This window comes from Grammomys surdaster, unplaced genomic scaffold, assembly GCF_004785775.1.
Source record: "Grammomys surdaster isolate TR1022 unplaced genomic scaffold, NIH_TR_1.0 188, whole genome shotgun sequence".
Lineage (NCBI taxonomy): Eukaryota > Metazoa > Chordata > Mammalia > Rodentia > Muridae > Grammomys > Grammomys surdaster.
The window spans coordinates 15,782,347-15,809,802 of record NW_021604633.1 but is presented as its reverse complement, the minus strand read 5'-3'; the positions used below and the strand labels follow the sequence as shown (position 1 = coordinate 15,809,802).

The 27,456-nt window shown below is 37.3% G+C and overlaps 1 protein-coding gene across 5 annotated transcripts in view; it reads right to left on the bottom strand.

Moving 5' to 3' along the window:
* The window catches only part of Immp2l (inner mitochondrial membrane peptidase subunit 2), a 796,480-nt gene that overhangs the window by 159,778 nt on the left and 609,246 nt on the right, over positions 1-27,456 (bottom strand). The gene's annotated exons all lie outside the window — the stretch shown is intronic.

Here is a 27,456-nt window from a genome sequence, read left to right as displayed (position 1 = left end):
TCCCAAAATTACACAGTAAGTTCCTCTCAAGTAAGATATGGTTCATTTTCTAAACTGCCCATGGAAACCTTGCCTAATAAGTGTAGCTTTGGAAAAACAAAATGAACAAGGTTAAGTTTTTAATCAGGCCAAACAAGCTATCAGCTACAGTTTCCATTAAAAAGAAATTCTTCACTTTAATAGTGAGTTACTGTGAAGATTCATAAATAGAGAATTTCTGTGTACTCAAAGTGAACAAAATCAATAAAATTACAGTGTAGTCACATATTCTATAAATATGAGTGCAATATAGTTTCTCCTTTGTATAAGAAAAAAAACTCGCTTAAAGAAAAGGCACAAACACCAAATATAGTGTTTTGCTTCCTAATTCACACTATCCCTAATAAATACTTTAAGAAATCAACATACCTCAATTCAATGTCCATTTGTCTTCTTACACTTGCATTTATGCTAGTGATCAACTGTTTCAATTTAATCATGGAAATTAAGATTCAAAACTGGGAGCTGGAGGGATGGTTCAGAGAGTTAAGAAGAGCCCTGGCTGCTCTTCAGATGACAGAAGTTCAAGCCTCAGCACCTACATGATGGCTCACAACTGTAACTTCAGTTCTAGAGGATCTCCTTCTGGCCTTCATGTGGACCAGGCACACATGTTGGTGTACAGTTAGGTATACATGAAGACAAAACATGCATACATATTAAAACAATAAACAAACAAATCCATAAATATTTGAAAACCCAGCATTAGTAGGAAGGAAAGGAATCTTGATGACCTTTGGAATCTATAGAATCAGTGTTAGTTGAAAACTGACCAGTATTACATTTTTCTTAAAAAGGAACTTTTGATCGATTATGAAAAGGTGTCATTGACAGATGACATACAACAGATATGCATATTCTTTTTAAATAAAAGATTTATTATGTATCTCTCTCTCCATATATATATATATATTTTTATATATTTATATATATATATATATATACATATATGTAGTCACTATTTTCAAACACACAGGAAGAAGGCATCAGATTCCACTACAGATGGTTGTGAGCCACCATGTGTTTACTGGGAATTGAACTCAGGACCTCTGGAGGAGCAGTCAGTGCTTTTAACCACTAAGCCATTTCTCCAGCCTTCTTAACACAGGAAAGAAAGCTGGACAATCGTTCTCACGCTGTCAGTGGCCAATAGAAATGATTCAAACTTTTTGTTTCCATTACTTTTTGTGATCTACTTTGGGAATGTTTTAAGAGACTAAAATATTCATGTCTATTGTCCCTATTCTATTTGTAAAAATTGATTGCTAAAAATTACTAAAAATATAAACAGATATTTGCTATAAGGGATGCCCAACCCTCGCTTTTTATAGATCTTACTTCCATAATGCATTCTACCCAAATATCTAGAAACAAACATTAGTAGATAAATTATGAAACAGTCAACCAAATAAAAGACAGAATTAAAATAAAATATGATTTAAACCCCACAAAAATAATTATTATTTTGGGAACACATAGCTTTATATTTCCTTTATTTCCTAAAGCACCCTGGAAAAGACTAACTTAAACATGCTTCTCAATAAAGGTTTTCAGAATGAATGAGTGAAAGAATGAATGAAATTCAACCTGAGAGCCAAAGCTTTCAGAAACTGAGCTTAGCACAGTGTTATTGGGTACGGAATCTCTCAGAGGCTAGTCGGTTAGTTAGCAAGCTGTGTATGTACAGAAGAACGCATTAAAAAGGGAAAGTACACATAAATTGGTGCTATAGAAATTGAAACTATTCATTATCTTGGATGGTTTTTAATTTTCAAGATAATTTCTGTGTTGAATTGCTTTGCTTTAGATCAGTAAGTTATCCATGCAAGGAAGCAATAGTGTAGCCATTAGGGCCCCACAGTAAGTTAAGGGTTACTGTTTGTTTTTAATTACTATAGGGAAGGAGACTTTCAGATTTTTAGAGAAAAGCAAAAACAAATTTAACACATCTTACCCTCATACACTTTGTAATATAAGTGTTCTTCAATTAAAACCATTCCATTAGTTCTTAACATCACTGCTTTGTAAGCTAGTGTCTAATGACTAATACTCCCATCAAATGATAGTAATGAGGAAGAAAACTCTTATAGTTTACTGCTGCAAAGGTATCATCACCTTCTATATCTCAACATCTGTTCACCATATTAAGCTAAGCATTTAGGACAAATTCTTAGAAGGAAAACAGTTGAAAATTGCTTTCGCATGAAATAACTATTTAACAATCACAGAAGTGTATGCGTATGAGAAAACATACTATATATTACATTGGATTAATAGTACCTAAAATTTCAGGCATTTGCTTTAGGTCTTGGTGTGTGTTTCCTATGGATTAGTGGTGTGTGTGTTTGCTTTCTGGGCTACCTCACTGGAGCAAAGAGGTGAAGGGTCTTCTGAATGAAATAGTCTTATACTGATGTCTAAATGGCCTAGCTTGGATCTTCTTGTTCCATCTACTCCTTGTAACTTATAGTTGTTTTCTTTTTAATTAGGAAAGTGTCCAAGGAAGGAATCAAAATGAGTCTCAAGTCTGCAGGACCTTCAATTGCTTAGTAGTGACTGCCTATTGGGTAGAGGATTCTTCAGACACCAAGAGGTAAGCTGGGACACAACTTGCCAAGTTTTGGAAAGAGATAGGCTTGTCACAGAAATCATAATAAAGTCTTCTGGTCATTCACAATATCAAGAAGAGCCATGACTGTGAAGGTGCTTTGAGATCCAAACGCATGAACTATTGGTTCAGTTAAAATATTATAAAGTAAATCTAACACAAAATTATATCAGCAATGCAACAGTAGGCCAAATATATTCTTTTAGAAGCTAAGATGACATAAAAGTCATATTGAAATTTAGGTGCTATAAGATTCAAGATTCTTGTGAGAAAATTATAGTGCCATCAAGGTACCAGTAAAGGCAGCCAGGTTCTTTGTGGTGACCATCTTATGTAAGGCACTTAAGCACATGCCTAGCCAATTATTTCTTAGCCATTTACAATGCTTTATTTTTCTTTTTTATGCACACTAGCTTTTGACTTGGGCTCATTGATTTATTTATTTACTGTCTATCTCTCCACGTTAGAATGTGACCTATGGAAATATGTCTTTCTTATAGAATATTCCTAGAGCACAAATGGCTCAACAAATATTTGTTAAATAAATAACAAATGAATTTAATACTGATGAAAAATAATGCCCTAAAGGCAGACTATAACTATAGAAAGCATTCTGATTCTTGAACAGGTTATGGAAATTTCAACCTTAATTCTATGATTTGCGAGCAAGCTTGTAAGTTACAGTTATTTGCCATCTTTACAATAGGGTGGGCCTATTAACATCCACCTTAACTGGGTTTGGATGAGGATTAGAAAAGAGTTGTAAATAGTGTGGGGGGACATTATTATTCAGATTAATCTGGGGAATTAGCTTATCTTGGTTTGGTGTATTTATTTGACACTATCAAGTAGATATGATTTGGAACAACTTGATAAAACTCAAAGGGGCAGTTTCTCATTTATAACACTAGGCAAAAGAGGAGAGAAAAAGAGGGAGAACTTAACACTGAGGTTTTTGAGCACACAAATGTACCATATACTAAACACCATGTAAATGCATCATCTTCAACTTGAGGCTTTTTCATTAAAGCAATGGATATGGTTCTGATTACATTTAGAATATAAATAAGTGGTGGTGATTATTGCAAGACTTCCTTTGTCCATTATTTTCCTTCATTTTATAATTCCGAATGTGCTGAAGCTCACTACTGATTAATATCACTCTCTTCAAATTACTGGTGATATGCCTAAATAATTTTTTCTCACAGTTGGGCTGTGCATATTACTATTTTTAATGGTACAATGACGTGTTGTTTTTCCCTTCAAGAGAACTTTAAAACTCATATGTGAAGGGATAATCTATCTGTTTGTACATATTCAAATATACAGAGAGTATCAGGTAAAGGAAAGATCAATTTGTGGATACTACTGTATTGTGTATTTCAATGCTGCTATGCTATACAGTGTCTTACACAGAAAATGGTCAGGACTAGGAGAAATATTGTAAGTAGAGAACTCTGGTAAACACACCATATGGACATATTCTATTTCCTAATCTCTTAGAGTGCATCCAACTTTTAAACTAGTAACCTAAAGTGGTTTTAAAATATGATGGTAAATTATTGGGCTACTTCCTTTTAGGGCTGCCAAGGAAATACAATATTGTTAATAGAATTTCTCTAGGGGAGGAATTTTAAATAGCTTTTAACTCCCAAACTCTCATAAAAGACAAGATAATCCTTTAGCTGATTTAGCAGGTAAGTAAGGTGTCAGCCCATAAGGCTGTACATATCTATAGCTTGCAAATAATTCTGGTTTTGACAGTCAAAAATGGGCTCTGTATGATATTTTAACTACCTGTCTAAAAAGAGACATTTTTAGTACTAGCTTTACCGAGACAAGTTGCCTAGGCCTCATAAAGGGGATACAGAATGATTGCCTCCAATTTGATTTGACCTTGAAAACAATGTGTTTAAGTCACTGGATCTTTTAACTTCCATCAGTTGAACACAAAAGTACGGTCCATGTAATTCTTAGAACTATGAGAAGGTAAGTGATTATTAAATGTTTCTCTCTGTGTCTTTCTCTTGTGCATGTGTGCTCTTTCAGTAATTTATTAATAATTTTATTAATATTAATATTATTTAATTTAACAATATTATTATTAATAATATCATTTATTAATAATTCATGATTCATTAGTGTTAGAATTCTTTCTAAACTCCACCACCACAGTTACCTGGCAGCAGCCAGGTATGTTCATCCCCAAGTTGTTTTTCAATGGTGTTATACAACAGCAACAGAAAAGCAGACTAATACAGCAAATAAGAACAGGCATGCTTTTGTATAGAAATATATATTTTATTCTTATAGATAAAAAACCCCAGGAGTAAAATTTGTGTAAATAGATATAATATTTAATTTTGAAAAAAAAGAATTGTCATATAGTACTGATGTTCAAAAGGAAATGGGTGGTTGACATAGAATTTTGGTAAGATTTTCTAATTGACTGAGTGAAAAATAGAGATTTTTGTCTCCGATTTTTTTTTAGCTAATTAAAAAGCAAAAAGCATGAGAAAGTAAGATGGTATCAGCTATTATCAGTAATCATAATAAAATGAGCTGATGTAATTGAAAGAGAAATACCCTATTGAAAAAATCTAGTTTATAGAATATAGAAGTTTTCATAACATGTACAGCCACTATGGAAATTAATATGGTAGTTCTTCAGAAAATTGGGAATCATTTTACTGAAGACTCAGATATGCCACTCTTAGCCATATATCCAAAGGATGCTGTATCCAGTCACAAGGACACTTGCTCAACTATGTTCACACCAGCTTTTTGCATAAGAGCCAGAAATTGGAAACAACCTAGATGGTCCTCAACCAAAGGATAGATAAAGGAAATGTGGTACATTTATACATTGAAATACTACTTAGCAGTTTAAAAAAAAATCACGAAATTTGCAGGCAAATGAATAGAACTAGAAAAAAATTATTCTGAGTGAGATAACCTAGACCCAGGAAGACAAACATGGTATATATGCACTTATAAGTAGACATTAACTGTTAATAAGTAAATGACAATCATACTATAGTCCACAGACTGAGGGAGGTTAAGTAATAAGAAGGGCTCTAGTGGGGACACAGAAATATCCCTCAGAAAGAGAAAGAGAAAAGATTTTCTGAGTGGACTAAGGTCAGGTGGGGATGGGAATAGAAAGAATCTGGTTGGGAGAAGGATAGGAGGAGAAAGCATGGGAAGAAACAACTGGAATTGAAGGGTAATTAGGAGGAGATGATGTGGCAACCTAGTGCAGTAGAAACATCCAGGATTCTATGAGAGTGACCCTAGTATCGGATGATACAGAGCCTGAACCAGACATCTTCTATAACCAGTCTGTCTGTAGTGGTAGACCTGGGGCACCAGCCCAGCCAGGGCACTTTTGAACTGCAGTCCTGCCTACAAGATGTGCTGGGGCAATGGTGGCATAGAACTTGTGGAAGTGGCCAACAAATGACTTATTTAATTTGAGGCCCATACCATAAGAGCTTATCCATTGCCTGGATGACTGGGAACAGGAGGCCACATAAGCCCAGAGACTTCTGGTAGAATCAAACATGACAGCCTACAGAATCAACTAATTCAGGCTCATGGGGGCTCACAGGGACTGAAGGCACTTATGGTGCATACGTGGGTCTGTGCTAGGTCCTTTGAATATATGTTAGGGTTATTGGTTTGGTGATTTAGGAGCACTCATGATGCTGAGAGAGGGGGTATGTCTCTGTCACCTTTACCTGTTCTTAAGACACTTCCCTCCTCCTGGGTTTCTTCACCTAGTTTTGCTATAAGGGTTTGTGACTTGTCTTATTGTTATCTTGTTATGTCATGTTTGATTGATGTCCCTGGGAAGCCTGGGTTTGGTGGGGAAGATTAGGTGGGGTTAGTAGATCTGGGGAAGAAGTGAGGTGGCGTGGGGCTAGGAGGAGTAGAATGGAGAGAGGGGAATCTATAGATAGATGTATTGTTGAGAGGAGAATAAAAAAATTATGAAAAGAATATAGAATTTGCAGGCTGTTTTATGCAAAGGCTGCTTATGAGATAAAGACATGAAAAAGACAGAAACACTGATGATAATAATAATAAACAATAACAATAGCATAGCAGTAAGTCAAGACATAGTAGCCATATTAATATTAATATTGGACCAAATGAGGTCACATCTCCAAGATGAGACCTGAGTTTCTTCTGGCCATAAGCACAAAAGATTGTTAGTATCTATTTTATCATACAAAGGAGCATTAAGGAGGAGAGCGAGCCTAAAGCCTTTGATGAATCTGGTTAAATTATGATTCGCAAGATACACAATCAGAGGTATTCAATTCTAAAAGTTCCTAAGAACTTTTGGCTGTGACAACATGGCAAGGCATTTTTTCCACTCTGAATATTCATTCTCGATCCCAATCCTAAATTCTGTCTATTGTTTGCCTTGTCACAAAAGCAGTTTTGTTACTAACACAGTAGCATTCACATGCCTTACCTTGTCACATGAATTAGAAGTGACACACAAATTATTATACTATGATTTTAGGTAAATAATGCAACAATATTCCAAGGAAGCTGGACTGCCTATGGCTACAGGTGATTGCATTTCTTTGGATCACAATTCTAAAGACCCTAGAAATGATCTAATCACTCCCCTTTGTACAGATAAGATGTGAAGGTCAGAGATAGAAAGTGGTGTCATCTAGCTGGTTAGTAGCAAGGCACAGACTATAGAAAGTATAGTCCATAATTTTCTTTCCACTGAAGTGTGCATTATGACTACTCAAGATTCAAAGAAGAGGTCTTAACATCAATTCACTAGAGAAAAGAAGAAATATTTTCTTCATAGATACTAGGCTGTTGCTAGGTGATTAGAGCAACCTCATACCATAAAGTTGCAGAAATAATTTTTCAAATGTAACACAAATGCCCTTAGTGCAGCTAAAATGTATATTAATAGTGAAAATTCTTGATGAATTTTTTTCTAAATTTAGATTATATAAGCATATATAAGACAATTTGAGAATAAACATGTGGCTGACCATGAAATGACTATAAATTATTAGGATCAGATTCCATACAGGTCTTTCCAGGTCTTGGGTGAAACTCATGTTCGGGCTGGGGATGTACTGAACAATGCAGGTGTGTTCATTTTCTTTGGGGTATGACTCAACATTTACTGAATGACTACTATGTAAAATTACACAGTCATTGTAGGTGATGGTACAAGAAAAACTCTGATCTGGTTCTTTTGACTTTCTATAAACCACATAAAATAATAATGCAAAGGGCTGGCTAGAGAGATAGTTCAGTGGTTAAAAGAACTGTCAGGCATTGTTTCTCAGATCCCACATGGAAGCTCTCAATCACTGACATCTAAAGTTCTAGGGTTTCCACTGTTCTCTTCTAGCTTTTGTACGCAGTGAATGAAAGTGGCACACCTATATACATACAGACAAATCACATATAGCTAGCATAAAAATAGTAAATATTTTTTTAAAAAATTAAAACAAAAGAAGGAAAATGATCGGTGAAATATGCATACAGATTCAAGTACCATAACAAAATTCAGTAAATTGGAAAAATTTACAAGATTGATTGATAGAGAAATAAATCAATAAATGACAATCAAGCATTGCTAGCTGAACAGATGTTTAAAAGACGATATTGTTTAAGGCTATCACAAACAGGAAATGCATTATGGGTATCTGAAACAAGATATGAATAGCTGACTGATGTGAACAGAATAAAATGGCACTATAAAATTCAAATCTTATTTGTGAAAATTCTTCTTACTAGAAAGTATTTCAAAGAAAAAGATCAAATATTAAAGCGTCTTGTAAATCACTTTCCAGTAAAAAAAAATCTTAATGTAGAAAAAATTAAATAAATTTACATGCTAATTTAAAAGACATTATTAGTTTTTTCTCCTAAGTATTCTACATGCTACTATGCCCATTATTAACTTGTCTAGAAGTATACCAAGTTAAATTTTTACATAGGTCAAAGTATTATGATTATCATTTCAGGCATCACATATGCTGGCAGAATATAGAAAAAGATCATGTTACATATTCAAAACTACATCTAACTTTTATATATTCAAATTTTGTTTCTGCTGAAATGATCACTAGAACTATGAAATGTCATAGGTGCAAATAACACAATAAATTCACTTATTGGTCAGTTGAACCTAATGGGAAATAGAAACAGTGACTCATTTTATTATTCCATGCATGGCTTCCTAGCAAGCCAACTTAAATAAAACAGTAAACTTGTAATACATAGTTTTATTTTTCAAAATAAAGTCAATATTTGTTATAAATTGGATTGTTGCATTTATTCCCAGCGTCTTCTCTAGAAGTAATTTCCCAGGGGTCAGCACTTCATTCATTACTCTGCTGATCATTTCAACATGCTAGTTATGAATGTAAGAAGGACACATCTCAGTGCTTTTCCTGTAAGGCCCAATGATGGTTAAATATTTGAGGAACTATGAACAGTATTTCATCTTTTGCTTAATCTATATTATAGAACTTTAAGTTTTATTTCTCATAAATTTAATCATCTTTGGGCCACTTGATTAATTAGAAAAAAGGAATTCTTCACAATAAAGATCTCATTGCATAGAGACTCGAAACCTCTCTTCAGGAATCTGACTTTGAATCAGGAAAAGACTGTGAGACAGGAAAGAAAAGGAGAGTCTCCGAGCCAGAGAGACTGCAACTAAACACTGGTTTTGGCATCTCTTCCAGGGAGGACCACAGGTCTTAGGGCTTCAGCTTCCTCACTATCTTTTTGTAAAGAAAGATAATAGGATGACTCAGTACCTGTTTCACATATAATAAGATAATACACACAATCCCTTCAAATTTGTGCTTGTTCAGTGATATGCAATTACATGGAAGATGTTATTTTCAGAATTATGGCATAAGCTCAGCTATATTTTTATCACCCAAGATACATAGAAAATTATTTTCTAAATTAAAAGAATTTATCAAATACATATTAAGCATTCACTAGTATCAACAATTCTTAGGTACTAAACATGAAAACATAAATAGAACAAAAGCGTGGTCCAGGCACAATTCATAGATTAAGTAGACAATTTAAACAGATAATGTCATTGAAAATAGGAAGAATACAATCCCAGAGGTGTAGATAAGGAAGGTAGAAAAAGAACAAGAGATACTGTACATACTACTACATGGATGGTTTGAAAGAAAAGGAAAACATACTGTATTCATATTTCTGAATGTATGAAGCTTTATACTGTATAACTGCATAAAATATAAAATATCCATAAATTGCAGAAAATAAATATATTTTGTAATCAATTTAAGAAGTCAGTATTTTTGAAAATAATAAAGTAGCTGGGGGCTACAGTAGCAACAAGAATGGGAGGATTCCTTTTTAAGACAGAAGAAAAGGCATTTTGTTTGAAAACTACAAAGATAAAGCAAAAATTAAAAGGTTAATAGTAGCTATGAGCAGAAACAAGTATGGAAGTCAAATATATATATGTGTGTGTGTGTGTGTGTGTGTGTGTGTGTGTGTGTGTGTACTCAAATTTACCAGTAGTCTTGAAGACAGGAATTACAGCCAATATAGATAATCCTTTATGACAAGTAGCTGGCTCTATTGCTGTGATAAATTGGAGGAAGTATGCATCATCTCTTATTGCTGGTTATATGAAACCAATAATCTTTTTTGAAAGCAGCCAAGCCATATCTATAAAATTTTAAAAGAGATTCATTTGCCTTACAATTTAGTGGTGAGAGAGGTGTTTAAAAGCACATGGTGTTCTCTCATAGGACCCGAGTTCTACATCAGGTAACTTGTAATCACTCCTAACTCCTGGTCCAAGGGATCCAATGCCCTCCTCTGCCTTCTGAAACCTAAACAACCATGCTTGCTATACTCCTTGGATTGTGTCTTGTCTTCAAATGAAATTACAAGAGGACGTTTGAGAGTAAGTAAGTACTGGGGCAATTGCTCAGTCTGTGAGCGCTTGCTGTATGAGCAAGGACCTGCATTCCATCAACCTTGTAATAAACCCACTGCGATGGCATGTAGCTGTAATCATGTACACACAGTGTATGGGGTACAGACAGGAGGATTTCAGACCTAGAGGCTCACTGGCTAGCCCACTTAGACAAAGCGGTGAGCCCCAGGTCTGTGAGAGTCTATCTCAAAATATTAGGCAGAGAATGACTGAAGATGATATCCAACATCAACTTCTGGCCCTGACACATATGTATATAGACAGGCAGGCAGGCAGACAGACAGACAGACAGGCACACACACACACACACGCATGCATGCATGCACGCACACACACACACACACACATACACACACACACTATCAGGATTATTTGCTGATGAGCCATTTCTCACTTTGCTCTTCTGCTCCCACAATTCACAAAAATCAGAGGTCACACTCAGCTCAAAAATTAACACTAGTTCCCAGGGAAGAAATTGAAGCACCATTTTCTCTGGACACCTGAACAATGCTCTCCTCTTCTGGAGGAGATACACAGGAAGCTTTTGCACTTGACTTCCTGAATTAATGATGCAATATGGTGATGTCTCACAGGACTAGGATGATTCTTTAACCAAGACTACAGAAGTGACTGCCTTTCTTTGTCTTTTCTTTTTGGAAGTGTACATTTATATTTTGTTAGCATGACTTGATAATTATTCCCTGTAATGACTATAAAACTATCTAGACTTTGAAATTTAAGGTGATGTAGTACTTTTTAGACATACTTTTTTATTGGATTCATTAATCACTATTATCAGTTCTTATTTCTGTGTATGATTGCATTCCAAGAAACAAGTGCAATTTGGTTAGGTTTGAATTCCAATTCTTTCTTTCACTTGTGCCATATCCAAGAAGATGATAAACTTAACGAGTAAACAGAGATGTGTTTATCAATCATCAAGCATTTTCCCAGCAAACTATTCCTTAATGGGAATATGCTTAATACATTCACTGAAACAACAGGCAATTCTGAGGGACAAAACTTAATGACATCTCAGAAAAATGACCATACTTGATTTTATATTTGACCATATAGATTATTCTTTATAAAATACAAGTAAATAAAAAAGTTCATTTTATAAAGTATTAAATATAGGAATAGTGTTAATTCCTGCCTAAGTTGTTTCAGCCAGTGTGAATATACATCTAAATCCATATTATAGTATCCAGGCAACAGTATGCGTATGTAAGAATGAAAATACTTTGTCAGTCTGAAGACTTTCTTCCTTGTCCAAGGATAAAACTATTACATGGTGGTTGGGCTCCTCCCTGTCAATTCTCTGGGCCACCAAGCATGAACGGGATTAAAGATCAGAGCATCTGCAAGCCACATACGTGGTTTGCTATAAAACACCAAGTTTCCTTAAAGCTTCCAAGCAGATTTTATGCCTTGCATATCTTTAAATATTTCCTCCCAACTATCTAAGCCACAAGTAATTGCTGAGTAATTTTCTCTACTGCCAAAAGTGTATTCTTGAGTATATATCCATATAGGCATAAATAACTACATGATATGTGATGTTGGGATGTAAGAGCCAGCATCTGCTTTAGTCAGGCTAGCAAGGTAAGTAGATTATATGATAAATTGCTGTCATTAAATCAGCTAAACTTTGTAAATTTACATTACTCAATAAATTCCAGCATCATGGCAAAGCACAAATGTATCTATTTATGTTTCTGGCACACATGTTCACAACTTACATATTGTCTCTGTCTGTCTGTCTGTCTGTCTGTCTCTACCTTTCTTCCTCCTTCTTTCCTTTTTTTTTTTTGAGCCAAGATTCATACTGAATCCCATACTACACTAGCTTGAAATCCACTATGAACACAATGCTGACCTCAAGCTCATAGAAATCCTGATGTCTCAGTTGCCTGAGTGCTGGGATTATGGCAAAACATTCTTTCTTTGATATACAAATCAAAGCTTAAAGCAATCCTTGACATTGTTGGTCAACTAAGAACCACCCATATTCTGAAACTAGGTTCCTCTTCACCTTCTATGAATCAGTGCCCATGGCCCCACCATCATTAATGGTCAACAGGACACATTTCTACCATCCCCACCATTGCCATAACTTCCCTATGTGAATGCTCCATACCTCGCCCCTCCCGCCACCCCAATAAAGCCTGCCATCATGACTTGGCCTGCTTCTGTCTCTATCCCAGTCAGGCAGGTATTTTGCATACCCAATTCCTATAAATGTCCTCGGTGAGGTCAGTTGTGTGGTGTGATTTATGTGGCATTGCTTGGCTCCTGATCCACATGATATCCTTTCACTAGAAAACCCTTTCAGACACTATGGACATTTTCAGCCAAATACTCCTTATACTTGAGAAGTTTCTTACACATGCGCAGATTGAGTAGTACCCTCAGCATTTGTGATTCAGATGCCACGAGCACCCACACTGTAGCTCTTATCAACAAAATGGTCACTAAATAATTTTAAATGTCTCCTTGTTACAGTAACTTCAGGCTACTCTGGACTCCTTCCCCTGTTTCTTTCACTGGTAATGTTAGAAGTATAATTGTCAGCTTAGCCATTCCTTGAAGCTCAAACTGCCATTTTAAAAAGTGGGAGGTTTCTAGGCTTTGCTCTAAATTCCATCTGTAGCCCTTCGTAGAGCATTCCAAGTTCCCCAAACAGAGATGGGAGGGGTTATCAGTCATTTAATTAGAAAATGTGCTCTTACTGCCCTGAAGCATCTTCTCAGTGAAGACACTGGCAGATGCAGCCATGGCTTCTCCCAGACATCACTGTGGAGCCTCTGCCATGTGGCCTGCTTAATTTTGCTATTAGAAATTAGAAAAAAAAATCTAACTTTTACTCTTCTTTATCCCCTTTTCATACACTGGCTAAAGGTACACATGCTTTCCTGAAATTCTGTCCTTTTGTACTCTTTCTCTAAAACTCACTTTTCTGTGTGGCTGCTTGTTAAATTCCATTGCAAACATTTCTGCTTACCTTGTCCCAGCTGATGAGATTTACGCCTTGCCTGCCATTTGTTTTTCTCTTAAACTCTAACAAAATTGACCCAGCGCTGAAGTATTAAGGACCTAAAAGCCTCCTTCAGGTAGACTGAGAAACTCTAGCCAGGAAAATTGAATTGAGTGTTAACACTTGTAGAAAATTCTGATCTGTACAACATACCAATCCCACTGGTACCCACAACTGAGAGGACCGAGACAGGCTCACTCCATGATAGGTTTTAAACTAGCAGTTCAGGAGACTAGGCCTAAGTTTCTATCTCCCAGAAGTGGAAAAGTCTGGGCAAGTCGATTACTGGAAAAACCACAGCCCATGGGCAGCGATCAGAAGCTGCCCAGCCACCTGGCCTGAGGCAAGAGAAGTGATTCTCCAGGCTTCCCTAGCAATAGTTTCCAGGCCCCACCCCCATGCCTAGCAACAGTTCCAGCCACCTAGTCCCCCAGTAATGGTTCAAGAATGTCCCCTGAGCCAATCCCAAAGACACCCATTACCCTAGAGATGGAGCCAACTAATCAAGATAAAGGTCACCTACCCCGCCCTGGAATTTCCCTTACCTGCTTTAAATTGGTAAATGGTAGGCCCCCACATGCTGGACTTCTGCAGAAAAAAGCTGTCTTTGCTTTTGCATACTATTTGAGTATGGGGTATCATTCCTTGGAGAACAATTCTGATTCCAGAGAGGCTGGTCTGTCTTTCTTTTCCCAGTAACATTCTGGTGTGTCAAACCACCCCATTTGGATCTCTCCCTGTCACAGAACATGGGTACCAGCTCCATCTTCAGCCTCATCCCCATCACCTCCAAATCCCTCTCAACCTCACTGGCCTCCAAACACAACTCTGACTCTTGGCATGCTCCACTTTTTCTCTCCCTTCAATGTACCTCTGGCAGGATCATCTTCCAGCCTAGTTTGTGTTCCTCTTCCCACACGAGATGCCTTAGCATGCTTTTCTCCAGAGCTCTGAACGACTCTCGGCTTTATAATCTCTTGATTGTCTTTGTTTCTGTCTTTCCTTGTCTAAATATAAGTTGCACAGGGGCATGTATTTAAGCATTTTGCGAAGCACTGTTTCCCTAATTTCTAAAGCTGTGCCTGTTGGTATTTTCTGTGAATACTCAATAAATACATATTGAGGATGAATGAGTATGGATTGTAGTGGTAGTTCTCTTAAAAATACGATAAGCAATTTGAGGTTGCTGTTTCTCTCATTTCTTTACAGCGCAATATCTTAAATTGAAAATGAAAAGGATTTTTAAAATCTTCAGATAACACAATCATTTTTGCAGATAAGAAATCTGAGACCTGTCGAAGCTAAATAGACTGCCAACAGCAATGGTCTTAGTTTGTAAAACTCGAGTTTTTAAAGTTGAGATGGTAAGACACAAACTTTCTATGTACACATTTTGTCCATAGCAATGCAACCTTCATTTTTAAAACTTAGAATTTTTTGAGGTGAACTTGGGAGCAGTAACTGGGTATAAATACTGCAATTATTGAAAACAACTAATGTAGTGTCATAACATTTCAGTAGGAAAGGTCAGGTAGTGTAATGGTTAGCATTGTTGGCTTGATAGATTCTAGAATCACCTAGGAGATGGGGTTTAGGCATGCCCATGCCAGTGATGAATTATTCTGACTTTTCAAATTGATTTCAGAAGACTCACCTTAGATATGTGTGTGTGGGAGCGGGGCATCTCCTGTGTATGGAATTGTGAGCCCTATAGAAGATGGATAAAGAGAGCTGAGTACATGCATGCATGTAGTCACAGTCTTTGTACATCTGCAGTCCTAGGGGGACCAGCTGCTTTAAGTTCCCGCTGCCTTGACTTCCCTGCCATGGCAGACTGTACCTTCAACTGTGAGCTAAAATAAAACTATTCTTTTTAATTTTAATTAATTTTTTGAGAATCATATGCAATATGGTTTTATCACATTCCTGTTTATCCTGTAACTTCTTCTAGATCTTTCCCCTTACCCTATCCACCCGAGGGCATGTTATCTTTCTTTCTTGGAAAAAGGCAAGAACATCAACAACAAATGACAGAAAAGAAAAAAATGACACTAGAAAACATGGGACACAGTTTGTGTTGCCTGACTACTTCTGAGATTGGGACCCATCCTGGAGTATGATTGATAAACCCAATGTCATCTCACTGACAAACACTGATTTTCCCTCTCCAAGAAGGTATAATTTGTAAACACCCTCTTGGCTAGGGTGGGAATTCGTGCCCACTTCCCCTTTTCTGAAGCTCCCTAAAATATATACATAGATAAAAGGAATTAAGTGGAGTAATAATATAATGGGGAAGAAAAAATCCCAACTAGGCATCCTATGCTACCAAATAAAACCCCAGTACTAGGAAAGGGTCATAGTTCATTACATCACTGGTCACAGGAGTCCCACAAAACCCCTTCTTGCTTTTATCAGAGTATTTTATCTCATCAATGGGAGAAACTAAGACCAGAAGTACTACAGCAGAAAATGTATGTATGGAATATACATACATGTTTGTGAGTGTGTGTGTGTGTGTGTGTGTGTGTGTGTGTGTGTGTGTGTGTAGACCACATACGTAGCTTGCATGTATTTACTCTGATTCACAGACTGTGTTTTCATGATGATTGCTTTATTTATTATGAAGAAACTATTTAGTCTGATGTGTTCCACATGTATAGTTTTTGTTTTGAAGACAGGCATGTTAGTATCATGTCCATCGAACTAGCAAAACCAGTGGCACAAGACTTCTTACTTCCCCTTAGTTTTCTCTTGTTCTGGGAGCTTGAGGATTGCAAGGAAAACTTTTAAAGATCCTTCGAGTTGATTACTAAGCATGGTACAAGATGAAAGTCCAAATTCATTCTTTCATTCTTGGCATGAACATACCTCGATTCTCTAAGACTGTGTTTTTGAAGAAGCTGTCCTTTCCCAACTGTCTATTCTGAGCAATCTTCTCAAAGGTTATGTTTTTGTTCTATTTTGCTTTTTCTTTACTTATAGTATAAGTTCCTTTTCTTTTTCCCCAGATGATTTTCCTCTGTCCTTATAAAGCCAGCTCTTTGCATGAACTAGTGGAGGATATTGGTCACTGCCGGCAGGTCTAAATCATGAAGAGGATGTTCAGGCTCTCCAGCCTTCCCAGGATCAATCCTTGGCCACCTGGCTGTGAATGATGTATCTCACACAGTAATGCATCTTGACATAGAGCATGGAAAGCACAGAAGTACTGAAGACACTTGTTTCAGAAATGTTCCTGATGGCGGTGGCATCTATAATGTTCTACATGATGAACTTAATGACCTTGTCCTTGAGCATACACAGGGCCCAGTTTGTACAGCTAAGTAAGTGAACAAGACTGAAGCCCTTTTGGTGTGTTAATTGTTTCTTCTTGTTTTGGCCATCTTGGAACCATTCCTCAAAGAAATCAAAGGACATTTGTAATGCATGAACTTGTCTCCAGGGTGTGTTATTTTCAGTTCAGTTCCTATGTGTTCATTGTCATATCCACACCATACTCCATTGATTATTACGGTTTGACTCTTACTGGGCACAAACCAAGTTAACCTCTGTCAGCAGCACGCTATATATATCAGTCACCAGTGACGAGTAAATATTCATCGGTAAACCTCCAGCACATCTGTGGTTAAAGAGCTATTGGTCACAAAAAGGGAATCCAAGAGAGGCCTTTGTTCCCTTGGAAGCACCAGAAACACATAATTACCATAATCTCCGACTCTTCGGATTGGATACCTATTCCTCTCTAACAAAAGCAGTTCTATTTCACCCTTATCAAAAACCAGTCCACTTAGATAGTAAATGCTTATAATTATATTCTCTCCATGATTGCAAAATACCATGTTGATTAGATGAAACAGGCTTGCCATGGAAACCTCTATATTCACTAAAACCCTATGTTGCCAATTACTGCCTCACTCCACTGTGTTATTCATTTAGAGATAGGCTTTGTAGTCATGTGTCTATACTAACAGACTTTGTCTGCTACAAATGATTCGCCTGGCTTTAATGCATGAAAAGCTAACAAGTTTTTGGACCTGACACTTCTCAAATTAATACATGACTCCATTTTGATATGTGTTCCATCCACATAATGTTATCAATCTGTGTCACTGTCAAAGCTGTGATTACTATAGAGATCAACAGATTAAGACACCCAGATTAGAAAAGTTTACTGTAGTCCTTATAATTAAAATAAGATTTATTCATACTAACCTAATGAAAGAGGATGAATATATCCCCTCTCCCGTTTCATCCTATAATAAGATTTTTCTGTGTAGTTGTCTCTAATAAGTATTTGTGGGAGCATGTAAAGAGTCTTGAGGTGCCTTTGTTGATATTGAAACAAAAGAATAAACATAGATCAGGAAGGAAAGAGGATTAGAATGTTTCAAGTGGAAGGAAAGCATATTCAAAGTCAAACAAATAAGAAATTATCTTATTTAATACAATTCAGACTGATAATTGTCAGGGTTTCTTTTTAAGTTGGCAAAGGATTACACAAAAACACATTCACTCAATGCATCATAATATATTATAAAATGTGTAATGCATAATTCGTTTCCAAATTTTAAGAAGACATTTTCTTTTCTGAGCTGAAGTCTTGGCAAGTCTTTATTTTACAAAGCACATCTGTATATCCTGGTTACAAACCCTACTTTTAATTTCCTTACACTGGAACAAATTTAAAGATATTTGAACCAATATCTACAGACAGAATCCCAGCAGATTTTTATGCATTTTCCTCAGGCCTTTTCAGTTGTCTTGTCCCATTTGACAGCCATTTAAGAACACAAACTCATTCTAGTTTAGTTGTTCTAAATATTTGATTTGTTTTTCCCCTTAATTGAATTTCATCAAGGTGTGTAATGTGTAATTAAATTAGATGGTATGATAAAAGTGCAGCCAGTATAAACATGTCTGGAAATAATCACAACTGAGTTTTTGAAGCATGAATATTAACTGTTAAGAACCAAAGTATTATGAGGGAGTGACCTCTTAGCTGCAAATATTCTAGGTCATAAACCTCAAACAAATGTTTTACAGTGGTAAAATACTTACGTTACATTAAAGTGGTTCATGTGAAAGACCCAGCTTAAATCATTTGTTTAATTGTGTGACAGAAAAAAACACACTGTGGTCATATTCAACCGTTTGAAAACTAAGCTAAGACTGAAAGAGGAAGTGACATTGCATGTTGAACTAGGTCATACTATTAGGGGGATTGATGGAAAGGCACTGAGAGTGGAGCTTCACAAAGTGGAAGCTAGTTCCTTCCATCTGTCTGCAAACGTCTTGATGTCATTTTGATGTTTCATCTTTTTATTATTATTTAGTTATTCATGTTACATCTCAATATCAGCCTCCCCTCTCCTCCAACTACTCTCTCACACAAATCCACCCCCATTCCTCCCTCCTCATCCTCTCACACACTACAACTACCCTTCCCCCATCCCTGGTACATCAAGTCACTCCAGGACTAGAAGCATGAACCCCCACTGAAGCCAGACAAGATGGCTCAGTTAAAGGAATGGGATCCACAGGCAGACAGGCCATGTAATGTTTGGCTGTGAATCTCTGCATCTCTTTTCATCGCCTGTTGGGTAGAACCTCTCGGAGGAGAATTACTCTAGGCTCCTGTCTGGAAGCATAACAGAGTATCATTCATAGTCAGGTATTGGTTCTTGCCCATGAGATGGGTCTCAATTTGGGGCAGTCATTGGTTGGCCATTCCCTCTGTCTCTGCTCTATCTTTGTCCCTGCATATTTTTTAGGCAGGACACATTTTGGGTTAAAATGTTTTGTTTTGTTTCCTAACAGCAGAGAATACTCCACATTTTCTCTATCTATTCTTTAGTTGGGGGGCATCTAGATTGTTTTCAGTTTCTGGATACTATGACTGTGGTTGCATACATATCTATTATGAGGAAAGGACCTCGTAGCTGCAAGCTAAGTGACCCCTTAGCAGCAATGAACATGGGAGAACAAGTGTCCTTCTGGTAGGATGAAGCATCCTTTAGATATATGGCTAACAGTAGTATAGTTAGCTTCTAAGGGAGATTCATTCACATTTCCTAAGAAACTTGATTGCCACATTATTTCCATAGTGGCTGTACAAGATTGTACTGCAATCAGCAATGGAGGACTGCCTCCTTGCTACACAGAAATATGAACTGTCATTTACATCACTGACCTTAGCCATCTGGCACGTGTAAGATGGAATCTCAAAGTAGTTTTGACTTGCATTTCCCTGATGGCAAAGAATGTTGGACATTTCTTTAACTGTTTCTTAGCCATTTTAGATTCCACTAATGAAAAGTCTCTGTTTACTGCTCTACCCCATTTTAAAAATTGGATTATTTTGTTTGTTGATTTCTAGTTTCTTTGGTCCTTTATACATTTTGGATATTAGCCCTCTGTTAGATGTGGAGTTGGTGAAAATCTTTTTCCATTCTGTAAACTGCCACTTTGTCCTTTACAGAGCTTTTCGGTTTTATGTGGTCCCATGTATTAATTATTGATCTTAGTGCCTGTTCTATTGTCACTATTTTCTTTTCCGAAAGTTGTTTCCTGTGCCAATGTGTTTGTTCAAAGCTATTCCTTACTTCCAATTCCATGACGTTCAGTGTGTCTGGTTTTATGTTGAAGTCTTTGATCCACTTGGACTTGAGTTTTGTGTGGAATGATAAACATAGATCTATTTGCATTCTTCTACACACATACATCCAGTTAAGCAAGGCAATCCAGATCCAGAAATATAAACATGATATGTACTCGTATGTGGATATTAGCTGATAAGAAAACTATAATCATATCTACGATCCATAGAGCCAGGGAAGTTAGATAGAGGAGAATGAAGATCCATGGGAAGAGAAAACAAACAGATCTTGTGGGTGGACTGAAAGCAAGTGGGGATGGGAACAGGAGAGATCAGGTGGGGGAGGGAGGGACCAAGGGAGAGAGTACAAAGAAAGATGACTGAAATAGGTAGGCATTAAGGGAGTAATGTCAAAACCCAGTGCAGTGGAAACCTCCTGGAACCTCTGTGGGTAACCCTAGTGAGTACTCCTAGTCATGGAGGATACGGAGCCTGAATCAGCCATCTTCTGTAACCAGGCAAGACTCCCCGTGGTGTGACTGGGATAGCAACCCAGCCACAAAACCTGTGACCTGCAATCTGTCCTGTCTGCAAGATGTGCTGGGGCAATGGTGGTCAGAGCTTGATGGAATGGCCAGCTAATGACTGGCTTAACTCGAAGGCCATGCCACAAGAGGGAGCCCATGTGCAACATTGCCTACATGGCCAGGATCTAGAAGCTAAATAGCTCAAAGACCTATGGGAGAATCAAACAAAAGTGGCAATATGTATGTATGTATGTATGTATGTATGTATGTATGTATGTATTCCACTATAGTTATAGATTGGTACATAGCCCAATTGTTATCAGAGAGACTTCATCTAACAGCTGATAGGAGCAGAGGCAGCGACCCACACTCAACCATTAGGTGGATCTCAGAGACCTGTGCAGAAGATGTGGAGGAAGGATGTGTAAGAGTCAGAGGGTCCAGGACACCAGGAGAACAGAGCTCACAAAATCAACTAAGCAGGGTTCATAGGGGTTCAAAGAAATTGAAGCAGCAGTCATGGAGCCTGCCTAGTTCTATGCGAAGACCCATACATACATGCTATGGTTGTTTAGGTTGGGTTTTTTTATTGAATCCCTAATAAAAGTGAGTGGAGGCTGTCTCTGACTCTTTTGCCTGCTTGTGGAACCTTTTTCTTCCTACTTGGTTGCCTTGACCCGCCTTTACATGAGGGTTTAGATCTAATCTTATTGTAACTTGGTATGGTGTGTTCAGTTGATATCACTAGGAGGCCTGTGTTTTCTGAAGGAAAACGGAGTAGCAGTGGCTCTCAGGAAGACGGGAGGTTGGGGTTCGTGTGCCTGAGAGGAGGGGAGGGAGACGAGGCTGTGGAAGATGTTGTGAGACTGTCTGACATGTCACCTATATTAGTTACCTTTGCATTTCAGTACCCCAAGTACCAGAGAGAACTCACATTAAGGCAGAGAAGGCAGGACAGAGTAGCTCTTCCACAGTGGGGAAGCTCTAAGGCAGTTGGAAGGGTCCTCTCACATGACACTGGACAAGGAGGCAGCGGCTAAGACCTGGGATACCTAACCAAGTTATCGGTGTTGATCTGGATCATCTCAGGAAGAGCAGGGTAAGGCCAGGTCAGGGCAGAACTGACAGCACAACACATGCTGCTTGACCTGCTGAGGCTGAGGAGGAAGGGAGGGGAACAGAGGACCTTTTCTCATGAATCATCCACCTGTATGGCTGCCCCTCAGAAACCATGTGGCTTTTGGGCTATGGGTGAATTCGGAAAGAAGTGTGAAATTAAAGCTCACATTTCTAAGAAATTCACAAAATTAGCTACAAAAGGAAAAGAAAGCTTATCTTTATTATCCGTATCCCTGTACCCAGCAACCTCAATGTCCAGAATAAACTGACCCCTTTCTTGTCAAGCCATCAGACTTCCCTTTCTCCTTCAAACTTATTTATAGTTTGGTATCGCTAGACCATGCAAGTGTTCTTTGAAGATCCAGGCATGAGAAACCGCATGGAATAATTCTTTGAACATCTTTGCTGTACTATGAACTTGCCTGACAACTGATTTAGTGTTCACTCTACTGAGAAAACTCTACAACAAAGTCAACTAGTAAAATCATTATGTTTCTGCTATTGAGACGTGAAAGACTTTGAGGCTATTTCAGATTTTTTTTTCAGCATATAATCTTTTCTGGAAGTGGGTATACACTGATACTAAAAACGAACTTCAAGTTTTCAGAAACCACACAATGTGATAAAGGCAGTAAGCTGCTAGAGAACAGAAAAACTCCATGAGTAAAAGATAGAAATTAAGTTTTCACTAGACAGATAACTATATCCATATTATTTCCTAGTCTCCAATATGTTAATACAGGTTTAGCTCCTTTTAGGACAAAGATAGCAATGTAACTAAATAGGGCAGAGCCTGAAATAAGAGAATCCAAAAGAAGGTGCTTGAGTTCACTCAGGAGAATAAACAGTCATTGAGTTTCTTTTAGGTGCCAGATACCTAAGACACAACATGGGAGAAAACAGGAGGTCAATCCTCTATAGAAACTTCCAATTTAGTCAAGGAAGTAAGCATTGACGAATAGATCAAAGTAAAATATATTATGACTATGTTAAAGACTGTGAAAATGAAGTACTTGCAGCCAGGAATTATAATTGTGTGCGTATGCATGTGTGTGTGTGTGTGTGTGTGTGTGTGTGTGTGTGTGTGTGTTCCTCCTTGTAGTCACCAGAGATTAACATCAATTGTTCTTTGTTACTTACAACCATATTTTGGAGATAGTTTCATATTGGACATGAGGCTTGCCATTTCGGCTTCACCAGCTGACCAGTGAGCACCTGTCTGGGCCTCAAGGTGCTGGGAATACAGATGTGCATTGCTAATTGGACTTTTGGTGGTGGTAGGGTAGTTCTGAAGATCCAAGCTCAGGTTTTCATGCCATCTCTCTTGGCCTTACACAAATAATAATTTTATTTATTGCCTCTTTGTCTGTGTCCTCCTCTTTCTTCTGTTTTGTTCTTTTTTCCCTCTTCCTGTCCTATTCCTCCTTCTTTTTTGAGATGAGGTCCCACTCAGGCTAGCCTGCCACTTATTCTCCCTAGTACATCACGAGTGTAGAGATTTTAAGTGTGTACCACCACATCTGGCTCACAAATTTTGCAAATAAGGGGAATGTGATATAGTCATGGAGTGTGATAAAAATAGAATGGAGGAGTCTTTCGGCAATATTGGAGGCACAGGCCAAATCTAATGTCTAAAGGAGACCCAGGGCATAGAAGAACATGAAATGGCAGAGTGGCAGCAAGGACTGAGAGTTGAAAGCAACAAGCAGAAGAGGAACAGGAAACCCAGGAATCCACATGGTCATATAATGTATTAATTATGCTGATGGTGCTTGAAGACAGTTTAGTCAAGATAGATGAACTAATGCTTTCATTGGCTACAAGAGACACACATTCACTATACACAGACATCCTGTTACTAAGAACTGTAAAGGAAGTTCTTCATGAGCCAAGGCTGTGTGCCAGGTTCGGAGAAATGAAGCTACGTGATATTTGCCAAAAGGAACCTGAGAAAATGGCAAATGCACAGAAGCTAAAGAGAAGTATAATCAAATACCCCTGCTTCCGTTGCCCAGGAATCATCAGATTATGTAAGGCCAGTTTGCTAGGAGGAAATACCAACTCCTGAGTTTTTCTGATGAACAGTGAAACGAGAGACAAGATATTCAGGAGATAGAAATATCAGGGTAGCTGGTGGGTTTGCTTCTCCACTCTTGATAGCTAAGATTAACTGGGAATTGGGATACAGCAGTGTAACTTAATGAGAATTGTATTTCAACAACATCACTTAAGTGATTCAAAATGCTTTTCCATGCAGTCAACAAAAACTCATTTGATTTCTACAATGTCCCATAAACACAGTAGCAAATGAGAAGAATACAAAGGAATACCCATTAATGTATTCTATGAAGTCTGATGATAGCTAGATACACACATACACACATATACATGAGCAAGAGAAGGGAGGAGGGAGAGAGAGAAAAACACAGAGAGAGAGAGAGACAGAGAGACAGAGACAGAGAGACAGAGAGAGAGACAGAGAGAGAGAGACAGAGAGAGAGACAGAGAGACAGAGAGACAGAGAGAGATAGAGATAGAGAGAGAAAGAGACAGAGAGAGACAGAGACAGACTAAAAGTTTTGCCACAGATTAATCATAGAGATAAAAGAGAGGCATCAAAGCTGACCACAGTTTAAAGTCTTCAAGGAGCCGACTCTTAGTGCCAAGGCAAAGTCATATTTGGGAGAAAGATGTCATACCTTTGAAATTTTGAGTTTGAATTTAAACGGGATTTTGTCAAGCAGATAGAAATCACTGATGGAGTTCATTAGAAGAGACTCATAATTTTCTTTTTACTCAGTATTTTAGTTGCCAGTGCACAGTTCTTCTGAAACTTTGGTCATTGGGTCATATAATATTAGGCCTACTCATTGAGAAAAGGTATGTTTCTGGAGAACACTTTGTATTAGTAATTTATCTTCATGTTCATGTTAATGAGATTTAACATAAAAGGTGCTTCATGAAAGACATGAAATATATAATAAAGCAAATATATTTTATTATTACATATATGTAAAGTGTTTGCATGTGTTTATGAATACATCATCATATATATAATCTATCTGTACATAGATATGAAAAGGTATATATATATAACATATATGTTGATTTTTTTCCTGTGGAACTATTGATTAAGTTTTTAATGTTCCCACAGTAGCAGTCAGATGAAAAACTTTCAAGACACTGTCTAAGCAAACCATTAATAATTTTATATTTAAGTTTAAAGGTAATTTTAATTACTTTAATTCTGTTTAAGATGATTCATAGTCACAGATGTTTATTAACAATTAGAAATTAAAATTTGTCAAAGTAGACAACCTCACACAAGTAAACCACTCAATCAGAAATGGCATCCTTTCTTACAACCAATTATCCTAAGCTCTCTTGCATGGTATAGAATTTAAATCTGAAAAAAGTTATAAAAATGCACAAATTCAAATTCAGCAATAAACATTGAATTAAAAATACATTACAAAATGTAAATCAAAAAGCATTAATTTATGTTAAAATTGCCTTTCCCTCCCAGGGCTTTTAAGCACTCAGTAAACTTTATTTTAGCAGTCATGCTTTAATTTCAATTATATGAAAATTATTCAGACTTCAAGGACATAGAAACAGAACAAAGAATAAATGACACAACCTGTTTAAACAGTATAGCAGATAATGTGCAAATATAGGAATTCAAATTCATATGTATCAATAAACTTGGCCTAAGTGTTTGGAAGGGCAGATTTCAGAAACGCGCTATCGGTCTAGTACTAAACTGATGCCGTCAAACAGCTGGAAAGGGCTTTCCTCCTGTATCCTGATAGCAATATTCCTATTCTTTTTTTCTGCTAATACAAATAAACATTTTCCACCTAGCTTACCAAGTCAGAAAGAAACATCTAGGTATGTACTATGTAGTCCCTTGCTTCCTATTCAACAGTTCCTGGAAAATGTGTGTACTCATCAGGCATTTGATAGGAGAGTAAATACATATCAAAGTAATTTCCTCCATGGAAATCACAGTAAATGTGTTCGAAAATTTCTTTTCTTGGAACATAAAAGGAGTTACTACAAGATGACTTTCTATAGTACACACAGTGCTAAAAATATGGGTCATCACCCACCTTCCAAAGGCAGCCGTCTAGCTGTCACTGACACATTCCTTCTGGAACAGTGAAATGCCAAAGAAAATCAACAAACAAACCAGAGACAAAAACTCCTCAGCAAGCTGAAGCTGAAAGAAGGCTGAGTCATCTATCTCCCTCCTACTGTTTGTCAACAGGCAATTTGTCTATACCCACATGAATCCTACAGCCTAGCAAATTGAGGATGCTATCCAACAGAAACCACTACAAAGCTGCTTCGCAGTGGGTCAATGAGAATGATCCCTGCAGCATCATTTGTGGCAACAAAAAGCATTTCAACATGTGGTCAACAATAAATAAATGACTTTGAAATTATAATCCATTCAAAATACTGAGGAGAGGTTATGAATGATGAGTTACTTTTATTTGTGACTATATAGGGCTTGAGAGATAGTTCTCAGGCTGAAAGCCAAAGGAAATCTAAGTAATGAGTTTTCACTAATTATATAAGTACATATGTTTTTCAAAGAGCAAAAACATTTCAGAAGGGAAAATTATAGAAGTTTGCCTGGTGGTGGTGGCAGCACACATGTTAACGCTAGTACTTGGGAGACAGAGGCAGAGACAGGTAGATCTCTGTGAGTCTGAGGCCAGCCTGGTCTACAGAGCAAGTTACAAAACAGGCAGGGCTAAACAGAGAAAACCTTTCTCAAAAAAAAAAAAAAAAAGAAAAATTACCAAAGTTCTCCAGCACTATGTAAATTAGGAGTGCTGGAGCATGTATGGAATCTTGGAACTTGGGAAGGTGAAGATATCCACATAGTTACATAGTCAGTTCCAGGCTAGCCAGGGATACATGAGACTTACTTCAAAAACAGCAAAAGAAACAAAGAAATAAACAAGAAGAGCATAAAATAGTCATTGTACCAGTAAGAAATGACAAAAATTATAAATATATACTGAAGGATTTGACCTAGGTCCCTGTGATTCTGCTGGAATACAGACATACCCTAGTGCACACCTTTGATCCCACACAAGGAAAGTAAAGTTAGTTGGGAAAAGGATGCAGTCATGTTTGAAAGTGACCTGTAATTGAGTAAGAGACAAAGGGACAAATTTTTGAGAGATAGGATATGCCCAACTCAAATGAAAACAAACAGGAAAGAGAAGAAGTTAAGGCAGGGGGACTCAGTGACTTGGGAGTCAGTGCACTGAGTACAGTGCAGGGGAGTTGAGTTTATTTGTAAGTTCATGCCCTTCAGTGCAGGTCAGAAAAGGAAGCTGAAGTCAGAGTATAAAAAGGAATAAGAAGACTACAACAAATTGCCAGAGTTAGTTTGAGGCCAAACAGAACAATTCAGCGAAAAGGTGAGAGAAGACAGACTGAGTTAGTTTATTTGGAGAGGAGTTTGAGCCAGAAGCTGAGTTAAACCTGCTAACCAGAGTTCAGAAAGAACAACAA